Source organism: Solanum verrucosum, unplaced genomic scaffold (assembly GCF_900185275.1).
Source record: "Solanum verrucosum unplaced genomic scaffold, falcon-dt-bn FXZP01000205.1, whole genome shotgun sequence".
In the NCBI taxonomy this organism is placed as follows: Eukaryota; Viridiplantae; Streptophyta; class Magnoliopsida; order Solanales; family Solanaceae; genus Solanum; species Solanum verrucosum.
The window spans coordinates 334693-347853 of NW_026019950.1; the positions used below are offsets into that span (position 1 = coordinate 334693).

General features: G+C 37.0%; 2 protein-coding genes across 2 annotated transcripts in view; one reads left to right on the plus strand and one right to left on the minus strand.

Moving 5' to 3' along the window:
- LOC125813770 (ubiquitin-60S ribosomal protein L40) overlaps positions 1-13161 on the plus strand; it is a 275584-nt gene that overhangs the window by 52294 nt on the left and 210129 nt on the right. The window lies entirely within an intron of this gene.
- Positions 1-13161, minus strand: part of LOC125813760 (thylakoid lumenal 17.4 kDa protein, chloroplastic) — a 115547-nt gene that overhangs the window by 51230 nt on the left and 51156 nt on the right. The window lies entirely within an intron of this gene.

Here is a 13161-nt window from a genome sequence, read left to right on the forward strand (position 1 = left end):
ATGCATTATCTGAGACAAATAGATATAGCAACAAAGGACTTTCTTCTCGAGGAGGGACCAACACCGGTGGATTGGACAAATAATTCTTGATGGCATCCAAAGTAGTTTGACATTCTCCGGTCCACTTGGTCAGGGCATCTTTTTTCAACAACTTGAAGATGGGCTCACACACCACTGTGGATTGAGCTATGAACCGGCTGACGTAGTTCAAGCTTCTTAGAAAGTTCATCACTTCCTTCTTGGTCTTCGGAGGAGGTAACTCTTGAATCGCTTTGATCTTGGAAGGGTCAAGCTCAATGCCCTTCTTGTTGACTATAAATTCCAACAACTTACCAGCTGGCACTCCGAAAGCACATTTGGCGGGATTTAACTTCAAATTGTATCGGCGTAAACAATCAAAGAATTTTCTCAAGTGAGTCAACTGATCCGAACTCTTGCGGGACTTGATTATGACATCATCTACATACACTTCGATCCCTTTGTGAATCATATCATGAAAGATGGTTGTCATAGACCTCATATAAATAGCACCAACATTCTTGAGACCGAACGACATCTCCCGATAATGATATACCCCCCAAGGCGTAATGAAAACTGTCTTTTCTACATCATCTTCATCCATCAGGATCTAGTGGTAACCTGCATAACAATCCACAAATGACTGTATCTTATGCTTAGAACAATTATCAATGAGAATGTGGATGTTTGGTAATGGAAAATTATCTTTTGGGCTTGCTTTGTTGAGATCTATATAGTCAACGCAAATCCTGATCTTTCCGTCTTTCTTAGCAACCGGAACAACATTGGCTAACCAAGTCGGATATTGCATCACTTCCACTACTTGAGACTCGATCTGCTTGGTAATCTCCCCTATGATTTTTAAACTAAACTTAGGCTTGAACTTCCGAGTCTTTTGCTTTACTGGACTTAAATCTAGACTAATCGACAATTTGTGGGACACCATATTCGTACTTTGCCCTGGCATATCCCTGTAAGACCAGGCAAATACGTCGATGTATTCTCTGAGCAAGCGAACCAGTCTCTTCTTTGAGCTTCCGTTAGATGGACACCAATTCTTACTTCTTTAACACATTCCTCATCTCTGAGATTCACAGTTTCAGTCTCTTCGAAATTCAGCTTGTGTTTATTCTCAAATTGTCGAAACTCTTCGGCAACATGTTTGGGTACCTTATTTTCATCTTCATGCACCTCGCATTCATCATCACCTGCCTCATTTCATTCGTTCATCTTATGACATGACATGACATTAACATGTTTTAAATTACTATTACTGAAAGCATAAACAAACAAAGTTAGAAAAGTAAAATATAAATAGATAAGTAAACAAATTTTCGATAAAAGAGGTTTTCATATAAATTGAAAAACAAACACAAACTTTGGCCATGACCGAGGGTTATTTTGCCTTTTTAAACAACACAAGGGAATTTAAAAACTTCAAACAGATAAAAACTGCATAACGGGTGGATTTCGGACCTCTTCCAGACTACCACCAATTTTAAAAACAAACAAAACACATGTCCTTTCTACCCAGATGAGCGGAAAATCAAAAGTGGTGTGAAGGTCTAATTTTGCAACTTCTCCTCAGGTTCTGCGTCACGGATGCCTGATGTCCCAGCTTCTTCCTTGATGACCGCATTAATCTTCTCAAAAAGGCCCAGATTCCTTTCTCGAGACCATCATCATTGACACATCCTCACACCGGGAACGACTGGTAGAGATGAAGAATTGGCCTGGCCAACGCTTGATCAACACTCTTATTCTTCATCTTTGCTTCATCATCTGTGGGGACATACCCCAAACCAAACTTGCTCATTTGGCGGGAATTTGGATAGGCTCGACCAAGACGCGATTTATTATCTTGTCTCGACACATAGTGGTGATGTGCAGAACTTTGTTGTGCATCCTTCCTTCAAAGGGTAACTCTTCATCACAAAAACTGATACGATGTCCTCGAATAACCTGGTTTGTCATGGCTGCTAGATTGTCGTTGTTGGTTCCCCCGGGCACAAAGTGTCATCCAGAGCCTTCATCAGAACCTGCCTGTGCAACTGTGAACTCATTAATAAGGCCCATACAGAAATCTGAGCCGACGTCTTTTCCAAATGCTTCACAATCAAATAATCATTCGAGTGCATTTTTCTCCAAAACTCCTCCGCTTCAGCTTCACTAATCGGCCTTTTAGACTGATCTTTCTTCTGCACTCCATAAGCTAACTCTTCTGGTATGTAGCACCTGCCGGATCTGGTCAGACCCTGGGTAATAGCCATTTCAATCGCAAAATTTGGTCGGTCAAGAATTTCTCTTGGCACCAAGGCAACAGCCTTCTCGGGTGTCAGAATCACAAACTCTTTAATCTTTCTAATGCTCAACGAGGCTACAGCCCTTTCCAGTTCATCAGGAGCGATCGGAACTATTGCCTTTGTCACGCACAAATCATCATCAGTCTCTATCATATTGATAGTGACGCTCTATGATTTGGCATATGATTACTATTGACATTGGGCGCTACTGTCTGAAGAGAGACCATGTTCTGGTCGATCAGGTCTTGGATCTTATGCTTCAGGTTGATACAGTTCTCGGTATCATGTCCAACATTGTTGGAGTGATATGCACACCTCTGATCAGGTCTGTAAAACTTTGAGCTAGTGTCAATCGACTTGGGCCCCACTGAATGAATATATCATGCCGTAGTTAATCGCTCTAACAACTTTGTTCGGCTTTCAATCAGCGAAATGAAAATTCTAGCAGGTTTCTTCTCAAATCTAGGACGGGGGGGGGGGGATTGTAATTGCCTTGTTGAGGAAGAGGCATTTGACGATAATTTGGAGAGTTTGGATGTGGGTATTGATATCTGGGGTATGAGTTGGTTTGGTAATTTGATTGTGGAGCTTGGTAGTTCGATGGGGTATTTTGGTAAAGTGGAGCTGCAGTTTGGTCATTTGGGGGAGGCGTTTGGTAATTTGTCTGAACGTTGGCCTAGTTGGGGGTGACATTTCGGTAGTGATGAGATGAAGTCTGGTAAACTGGAAAAGGAGTTTGGTAGATAGGAGGGGGAGTTTGGTAGCTAGGAGGGGGAGTATTTTGATAACTGGGGGGATTGGTATTTCGGTAACTGGAGGGATTAGTATTTTGGTAACTAGGGGAGCGGTATTTTGGTAATCAACCTGCGCATAACAAGCTGAGTACGACCTTGTATGATAAGGATTTCCTTGGGGTCTTCTTCCCCTCATAAGAGATAGAAGACACATCTTCTCTTTTCTTCTTCAACAAACCCGAGGATCCGGGCGAGGCAGCAACACGAGCAATCTTTTCGGTTCTTAATCCATCTTCGATAGTCTCACCTATTTTGACTATGTCAGCAAACTTTGCTCCAACGAGCAACATGATTCTATCAAAATATTCTCGCTCTTGAACCCGCACAAATACTTCAACAATTTCCTTTTCAAACATAGGAGGCCAAACTCTAGCTGCCTCCTTTCTCCATATGCATGTGAATACTCTGTAACTTTCATTTGATTTTTGCTTCATTTTTTCCAAGGAATAACGATCAGGAACGATCTCCAAATTGTAGGCGAATCATTCGATAAAGTCCTTAGCCAAAGCATTCCAGCTAGGCCACTGTCTTGTTTCATGAGATGTAAATCATTCTAGAGCCTCTCCACTCAGACTTCGGCTAAAATGCCGCATCAGTAAAGCTTTATCTGTTCCAACTCCCACGAGCTGGTCACAGTAGGCCCTCAGGTATGCTAAAGGGTTCTCTATTCCTTCGAAAACGTCAAACTTTGGCACCTTGACCTTTCGAGAGGTCCAATTCGGATGAATGCATTAATCCTCATAACTCAAACCGGCGACTTCAGAAATACACTACAACTATTTCATGGCCTTTAGGATCTCTTCCTTCATATCCAGCTTGGCGGCCTCTTCCTTTGACCTCCACTCTCTCTCTCGCTCCTTATAATGGTCGAGCTCAGAACCGTTGGCGTCATGATCATTGGGGATCAGGATTTGGAAAGTGGCTTTTTGAGGAAGAAGTGGAGCAATGGAGGGACTTTGGGCATTATGAGTGGCTTGGTAGATTTGGGGGAAAGTCTGGGGGATGGTATGTTGATTTTAGTAACGAAGAGAAGCTTGCGGGTTGTTAACGTTTTGGTTTTGAGGGGGTGGACCAATTTGGAGGTTGGCATTTTGGGGAGGAAGTGGCACTTAAGGGTTGGTATTTTGAGGAGGGGGTGTTGTTTGATAAGAGGGAAAGGCATAATGGGGATTTTGGGCTGTTAGGTCGATGATTGAGGGATTCTGAGTAGGATCGGAGGATGGTTTTGGGCTTGTTCTACGTTTGAAGGAGAAAGTGAAGTGGAGACCTTCCGTCTGCTGGATCTTTGAAAGCAAAACCCAGATTAGGCATATCTTGCCTTCTCTGCATTTCGACCTTCATTTCGGTGATCTGCTGCATCAACTACATAATTAGTTCGTTCTGATCAACAATAACGGGTTGAGCCATGACAAAATCAGTAAGGCCGATCTATTCATTGTTATCACCCATTCTTGACTTGCCCTTCTGAGTACTTTGACTAGGGAATGAATTTTTAGGCCTTTTTTATCTTGTAAAATAGGGGTGTTCAGCCAGCTTATCAACACAGATCAGTTCTAACTCCCTGTAGAGGAAAACAACTCAAAGGCAAATCTATTAGTTTTGATTCAGGACAAATAATGCAAAATATCAGATAGAGGGCATATAAACACATAAGAGTTGCTTTGTTTGAGGACATGTTAACCCACGAATAATGGGGACTGATTTTTTGAACATACATGAATTTGCTCGTTTAATTTTGAGGCTAGTGACTCAGAAAGGTTAAATTGCATTGAGCTAGGGTCTTTTTGCTGCATCTCTCGGCATCTGTTAATGTGAATTGAATGTTTTCTTGTAAAATGAAACGGGGGAAAAGAAAGTTTTAAAAAGATAAGTGTTGCCTATGTATCTCCCAAGGAGAATTCAGATCGTACGTAGTTCGAATACGAAGAAAATTTTCATTTTCATTCATTCATTTCTGGCGAATACAAGGACAGTAAAAAAAACATACAATAAAACTCCTAAAAGATAGATGGTGCTCTTCATCAAAGTTTCTTCTTCTGACTGTTGTATTAATCACGAAGAGTAAACACAATATGACTCTTTCCCATGTTGATGAGGGATTCCACCTCATAGCGAAACCCGAGGCATCTTCCAATGTTGTGATCTATAGCGTCATGATAAGGGCAGGGTTTCCAGATTTCAATCCCAACGGGATCGATTGCTTCGCCATCCTTTTTTATACAGGCAAAGACCTTTTTTTGAACCAACTGACTGTAGATATCCAACAATATTTTCTTAAAAGGCGTGAAGTAGTGACAATAGAACAAAGTTTACTCAGTGACCGGCATACTAGGCTCCGTTTGGTCACAGGTAAGGACGGCGTTCTCTCCCCACATATACGGGATCTCCCTAACATTGATCAGGTTGCAGATTGTTGCCTTAAGCTACACACATTCTTCAATAATGTGTCATCTTTAGTTCGAGTAGTAGGCACATATCTTTTGAGAGCTTTCATGGCCAAACCCAAAAGTGGTTCCTGTGAGAAGATTCAGCATGCGTGAAGCCTTAAGGTGCTCGTAAATAAGAGCACACGGCACGACTCTTACCGCCACGTTATGTGTCCGCTCATAAGCTGGGAGAGTGATCCTTTTGTCTCCTCCTTTTAGACGTCCCAAGAAGGGAAGCATATAGATGATTTCCTCATCGGTATCTTCTTCAGTAGCTCCAGGGTGAATGTTTTCGGGACCACTATTGGCTTTTTGATTGAAGAAAGAGCTTTTTTCGCGTATCTTCTGAAGCCTCATGGTTATATCTTTGTTGAAGACATCATGTTCCTTCCGCATAACAACCGTCTCCTCGTTCATGATAGCATACCGTGCCATCTTTGACGCCAACTCCGCGTCTAGTGCTGCACTTTTGGCTCGCGCAGCTGCGGTGGCTAGTTCTACTTTTACTCTTTTTTCTCTCATCTTCCGAATCTCTTGTTTGAATCGGCACATTTTCATCCTTAAATTCTCCTGAGTCGTCTCCACCTCGACATTCTTACCTTTTTCCATCCTAGCAGCAATTTTACCTTTCCTGAGATGATAGAGTATTGTTTTAGGATTTGGTAGTAGGATTTTATTTGGTATTGTAGGGATTTTTTTTTGGAAAATTTTTGACAGGGAGTGGGTTAAAAATGTTCACATTCAAAGCAGCGTACCACATAACAGTTAAAAAATCCAAGCATATATCGCGCGTCCTAAACAAGTAGGGGCACCTTTTGTGCCAAGGGTCGGCCTAGCGTATTTGTAAGTTGTATGTGTAGAATTAAACTATTTTGTTACCCCAAAGCAAATTTCACATATAAAATGATGTTCAAAAAAGTGAAAATAAGCAGGGGAAGTAGGGAATAAATGGGAAACACAAAAGAAAGGCCCACACAGGGGTCATTTGAAAAGAGTACCAAAATACAAGAAAGGCAAGCCTACGCGGTGGCAAATAACAATAAGTACATATAGAAAAACCCATGCAGGGGTGAAATCCGCTAAGATGCTCCCGATGGCCCAGCCTCTGATCTGCTCCTCTTGTTTTGTATCATGAGATGTTGAAGCCTATATTGAATCATTAGCAAGTATCCTTCGCTCCGGCGGCCTTTATTTTTCCAGTCTTCGAGACACATTCCGTTTTTCTTATATACAATCCATAAGTTGAGCTCTCCCAAATCGCTTTTCAAGCATTATAATTCTTGAGTTACACTCTCGAGGGCGAACTTATTCTCCTCTGGCTTTCGGAGAAATTCCTCGTGCATTTCCTGGGCTTCTCTTCTTACCTCTCTTAGTTCTATCAAAGCTTTGGACTCTTTGTCCTTGACACTGCGGTAAATGTTCGGAACTGAGAAGAAGATACCTTGTATATTACCCTTCAACCAAGCTGTGTAGGTTTCATCGTACCCAACATTAAATCGATCTGCGGCGATGGTTCCTTCTTTCATTTGCACTACCTTTTTCCATTCTCTCAGCATCTCTGAAGACTCATGCACTCTATCATCCCCGATGTCGAACACATAGATACGGTAGTATGCGTTTAGAGGTGTAGCCTGTCTTCTTCCGAACTGCCTCAGGAACCGGATGGGTACATACAGGCGGAAACCTCGGATACCTGGTAGAGGAAGCACAAGTTGCCTATCGCCCCGCACTATGACATCTTTCGAGGTGAAACGGTTGAACATCCACTGGATATCTTCTTCTCTCAGCTCAGATAAAATTTGATCCCATCTTTCTCTGGTTCCCCTTTTTTCTAAGTCTGCCCAGAACAACATGTCGTTCAAACTCTTAAGAGCATTATGCTCAGCAAGGGTATGAAGTTCCTAAGTTCCCTGTCTCTTCACCAAGTGACTCATTATCCATTATTGAATGAGGAGATTACAACCCTGAAAGTAACGATGTAGGCCTGTTAGGGATTAAGATGTTTTTTTGTTTTCTCACTCTTCTCTCAAGCCCTGTACCGACTGTGTCTATTCCGTCCCAAATTTCCTCAATTGTTGGAGTGATTTCCATGGTTCCAAATTGAAACATCATTTTCTCATTGTCCCAATAATCTGTGAGAACTTCAATCAGCTCGGGCCAGCCAACCATATTGATGAGTTCCTATATATTTGTTGAGGACCCTTTTGTGAACCACAATGAGGTCATTATACCACAACTTGAGCAAAACTGGGGCTTTCACTACCATGTCGAATTTGAGAAATCAATCCATATCTACAAAATAAAACACGGTGAAGATTCCTTTCCCAAAATAGGCAACAATCTGGTTTCCACACATACATCTTTCAAATGTCAAATAATATGATATGCCGTTAGGTCGTGGACCTTGGGTATTAAGCCGTCTTAGGTTAATGCTTAGATTTTGATTTGGTTTCACTCTACTCTAGGTTGACTAGAATTGGTTTAGATTTGACGGTTACCCGAGTCGGATAAACAACGGGGTGAAGTCTAATTAACAACGTTGGATGACCACAAACCAACTTTTCGTTTATCACTTCCAAAAAATTCAACTTGTGTTTTTTCTGACGGACAGCCGTGCTAAGCCACGAAACCGTCTTTTTTTCTAATGCAATCTATTTGCTGTTTGGCGGAATCAGATGCCATGAATGTCACAATTAATATAAGGTACGATAATTTAAACAAGTAAACAGTTAAACACATAGTCAAAAAATTATCTTAAGGTTGGAACCATTTAAATCACCAGCAGAGTCGTCATTCTGTTTTTATTAAAAAATATGTTTAGACTGGTTTTAGAGACGCCACTTAATTTTTAAATAAAATTAAGAAAACTATCATTTTCAAAAGACTAAAACAGAAATCTAATGAAAACTTAAGGGGGGTTCGAGGTTCTTATTAACATTTTGGGAAGGGTTTGAAACCACCTGAAATGCCCGTTAATACGCAGTTATCCGGCAATTAATCATTTGGCTAAAAATTTGACTGAACTTGAATTGCAAAATTAAACTTATTCTATAGTTAGGACCAATTTAAGGGAGAAATAGAAAAGTATTGAAATATTATTTAAGTGAAGTATTTTGTAAGCTTATTTATTTATTCATTCATTTTTAAGTCAAGTGAAAGAAGAATAATTTGGTTAAGTGATTAATTCAGAATTGGTGTCTTTTGGGTATTTGAAAATTTTAACTTTAAGATTAATAATAGATAATAACGAGTAAAAAAACACAACAAAGAAAGGAGGGAAAAAGATTTGGGCCCAAATCTGGTTTTCCGGTCCGCCTGGGCCAGTATTTGGGCTCATTTAAGTCGTTTACACCTGTCTTAAACTAACATAAAATAAAATATGCTTCTTACCTTTCACGAAATAAAATAATTAATCAGATTATATATAAAATTAAATATTATCAAACACTAATTAACTCCAAATTATAAACTATTAAATAACTAAGCAAACTAACCAAATATTTAATTAAACAAAACCTTTTTAGACGATTTTCGAATATTTATAAAATTCAAAAGTATACATATATTAATTAAAATTATAAAAAGGTGACAAAACTATTTAAAAACTCACTTGAAAAATATTTTGAATTTTACAAAGTCAATTATTTTAAATCATTTGAATATCAAGGAGCTCGGAAATTAATTATTAATGGGAAGGGTTAAAATTGGGTGTCAACGCACACAAAACATAACACTTATTAAGTACCTCACACCTTTAATATCGTAATCAATATTTATATTCCAAAAACACGTAAGTATAAGAGTTTTATAGTTAACCTCTAAAAGCACCTTGGAACTGAGGCTGGTTGTAAAGTAAAGAAAGGTGGTGTGCTTTCGAATTCAATTTATTTTGATAGAAAGAAGTCAGGCTATCGCCCTGTCAAAGCAGTTTTCCCCTCTCCTCTATGAAAGTAATTTTTAAATCTATTTTAGTTCTTGTGTTTGTCACTATTGTCAAACTAAGAGTAGAATCTTAATATATGTGTATAAATTTCGTAGCCAAAAGAGTCACATTTTAAAATAAAAAATGATCAAACGAATATTGTTTATAGAAGTTGATCAAACAGTAAAATCATTGGGGTGCCAAAACTTAATTGAACTATTTTTCACATAAAAAATTTAAGAAGGTAAAAGTAAACAGTTATATAGGACTTAACTGGATTCATGTGAAAATGAATCTAGGAAACGAGCATATCAAAAATTAAATTCTTGTGACGATTTTTAGGAAATGACACTTCATTTGAGTTCAAGTGAAAAGAGTTTATTACAACTCGAGAGTTGTGCAAGCTCGCATGACTAGTGTGTACAACAGGCCCACAGGAGCGGAGCTACATCCCGTCATCGAAAAATTAGATCTCATGTATAGGTAATATATGTGTTATTGCCTTATATAAATAAATGCACACACTTATGTACAATATAGGTTGTTAGTTTAGCGGTAAGTGTGTTTAATCTAGTGTCCAACGTCTACGATTCGATTCTTGTTGAATCAATTTTAGAACAACTTTTTCTAAGTTTAAAGAAAAAAGATGGAAATAAATAGAAATAATTGCCTAACGCATGTTTCAAGTTCATAACTAGTTCTTTATCCAAGACCATTAAATATATTTTTTACAACGAAATAAACTTTAAAAATGATACACATTCCAAATTTTTTATTTCTTTAAAAAAATTACTGATTGATCAAATTTATTTCTTATATAATTAAATTTCTTTACTTGTCTAGTTAATAAAGATAGTTATTCAATTATTTTTGTTTAATTTATAAAATAAAATATAATTTATTATATTGTATTTATTTTATTCCTACTATTAAATACTATTTACTTCTCCATATTTAAATAACTGATAATATAATCGAATAATAATTAAACTATCCTTCTATTTATTGCTTCTTAAGAGTGTCAAGTCAAACAGACATGTAAAGACGAACGAGGGAGTAGTAATTAAAACTTTTTTGTTGACTTTTCTCAGTTAGTTTTGATTTATACAATTAATAGATTTATAATTACAAATTTTTATATGATTTAGTTAAATGATATGTAATTTAATTTTAAATCTAGATGCACCCACTCATTAGTAATAAAAAAAAATTGTACACCCATACTCTTTAAATTTTGAACATCCTTAACAAAATTTCTGGCTCCACCACTACAGGCACACATGACTTAAGGGTCATTCGGTATCTTATGCCTTTAATGTCACATTCATTATTTAAATTCATAAAGCACCGAGCTAAATTCACATGAAAAAAATCTAGAAAATTGGAACATAAAAAATTAAATTCATGTGAAAAGAGTGTCACTTCTGGAAGGTCGTGCAGGCACAAAAACTTAAAAGTCATTCACTACCTCGCGCATTTAATATCGTAATCAATAGTTAAATTTCTAAAGCACATAACTAAATTCAATGAAAAGAAATCTAGAAATGGACACATCAAAAATTGAATTCACGTGAAAGAGTATAACACATAAAACAAACGTGCAGGCTCATGTGTCTAGTGTGTTGAACAAACACATGCGAGTTAAGAATTGTTAAGTACCTCACACCTTTAATGCACAATCACTATTTAAATTCATAAACCACATAACTAACTTAAGTAATTTCTGAATTTAAATGGTGATTGCAACATTAAAGTCGTAACATATTGATACTCCTAAGTCACGTGTGCCTACACTACACATCACACACTAGACATGTGAGCCTGCACGATTCTAAAGATATGATAAACTTTTTTTCACATGAATATAAATGAAGTGCCTATTCCTTGAATTTTTGTCACATGAATTTAATTTCTAATATGTTCATTCCCTAGATTTTTTCACGTGAAATCAATTATGTGATTTAGTAATTTAAATTGCAATTGCACAATAGAGATGTGAGGTACTTAACCATTACTAATTCGCGTGTGTCTGCTTAACACACTAGACATGTAAGCCTGCACGTTTATTTGATAGGTTATACTATTTTCACGTGATTTCAATTTTTGATGTGTTCATTCCCTAGTTTTTTTTTCATGTAAATTTAGTTATTTGCTTTAGGAGTTTAAATATTGATTGCGTTATTAAATGCGTGAGATATTGAATAACTGTTAACTTGTGTGTGCCTGCACGACTTCTAGATGTGACAAACTTTTTTCACATGAATTTGATTTTTTAAGTACTTGTTCCTTAGATTTTTTTCACGTGAATTTAGTTAACTGCTTTATGAATTTTAATAATGGTTGCAACATTAAATGAGTAACATGTTGAATGACTCTTAAGTCACGTGTGCCGCATGATGTGAGGTCAAAATACATATTTTTAATCATTATTTGCCTTACATTTAGTATTTATATTTATCCTTTATGAGCATAAATTTTATGAATTGTGCTAAATTGTGTATTTTATTTGTAGGATTAAATTGATGAAAAAAATGAAGAAGTTTGGAGCTAAAACGAATTAAAGATGGAAAGTTGAAGAAGGAAATCAAACAGATAGCTTAATGGATTAAAGTGAATAAAATAATATATTTTTATATATGGAAAAAGACGGCTGCAATTGAGGAAATTCAAATTTGCTGCTTGCTGCTGCCACGTGGCAGTAAGTGAATGGTACAAAAATATATTGAGGCGGCAACACTGTTCACGCGGCGAAAAAAAAGGGAATCCAATTCCTTTTGGTTTTGGATTCCTAATTTAATTTGGACTCAATTATTTTATTTAGGGTTTCCTATATCTATAAATAGGGGATGAAAAGTTATTTTTGAGGAAAGCCAAGAACCAAGATACAAGACATAATATAAATTTTCTTCTAGCTTAGGAACTTTGGAAGAGCCGCCGTGGAGGCCGGAGAATTGTGGTTTATTCTTTCTTCTCCGTTATTATTTATTTGTATTCGTGATTAATAAAAGATAGTTTAACTATTGTTCTTAACTTTTTATGATTAACACAAACATATTTATTTTAATAAATTTTGATTGTGTTTTTGAGATAATGAGTAGCTAACTTTCATAACTAGGGTTGTGGGAACCATGAGCGATTAACAAAGTATGAATAGTAAATAAGCAATTCTTGACTAGTATTTTGCATGCATTGATAATTCTTTCGTTTAGAAGTCTTTTTAACGGTGGCCAACGTTAGAACTCGCCTTGTTACTACTTGCCGGACCAAGGAGGTAATTAACAAGAAAAGAATTATCAACATAGATTTAGTGTGATACTATCTAATAGGCTAGTGTCGATTGGTGCGAAGTAATAACTAAGCCAAACATCGATTATGATGTCTAATATGAGGTAAAGGTAAGGGTTAGTAAATTATACACACGTAGCCAGACCAAGGTACGGGGTGAAATTCTCTAGATGCCGGACTAAGGATTTAGAGATACCTAACTTATCACTTTGCATGTAATACACTAGAAAAGGATTACTATTATTAGAATTACTGCGTTATGAGCTTATGGGGAACACATTCCTAGTTACTTTTCATAATCTGAATATAAATAAATACTTAGTTCAAAGCTATCGTTTTATTATTTTTATTTTATTTTATTTCAATTTAAATCCCCCATTTTTATAACGACTATCGAGTTAAATATTTACTAT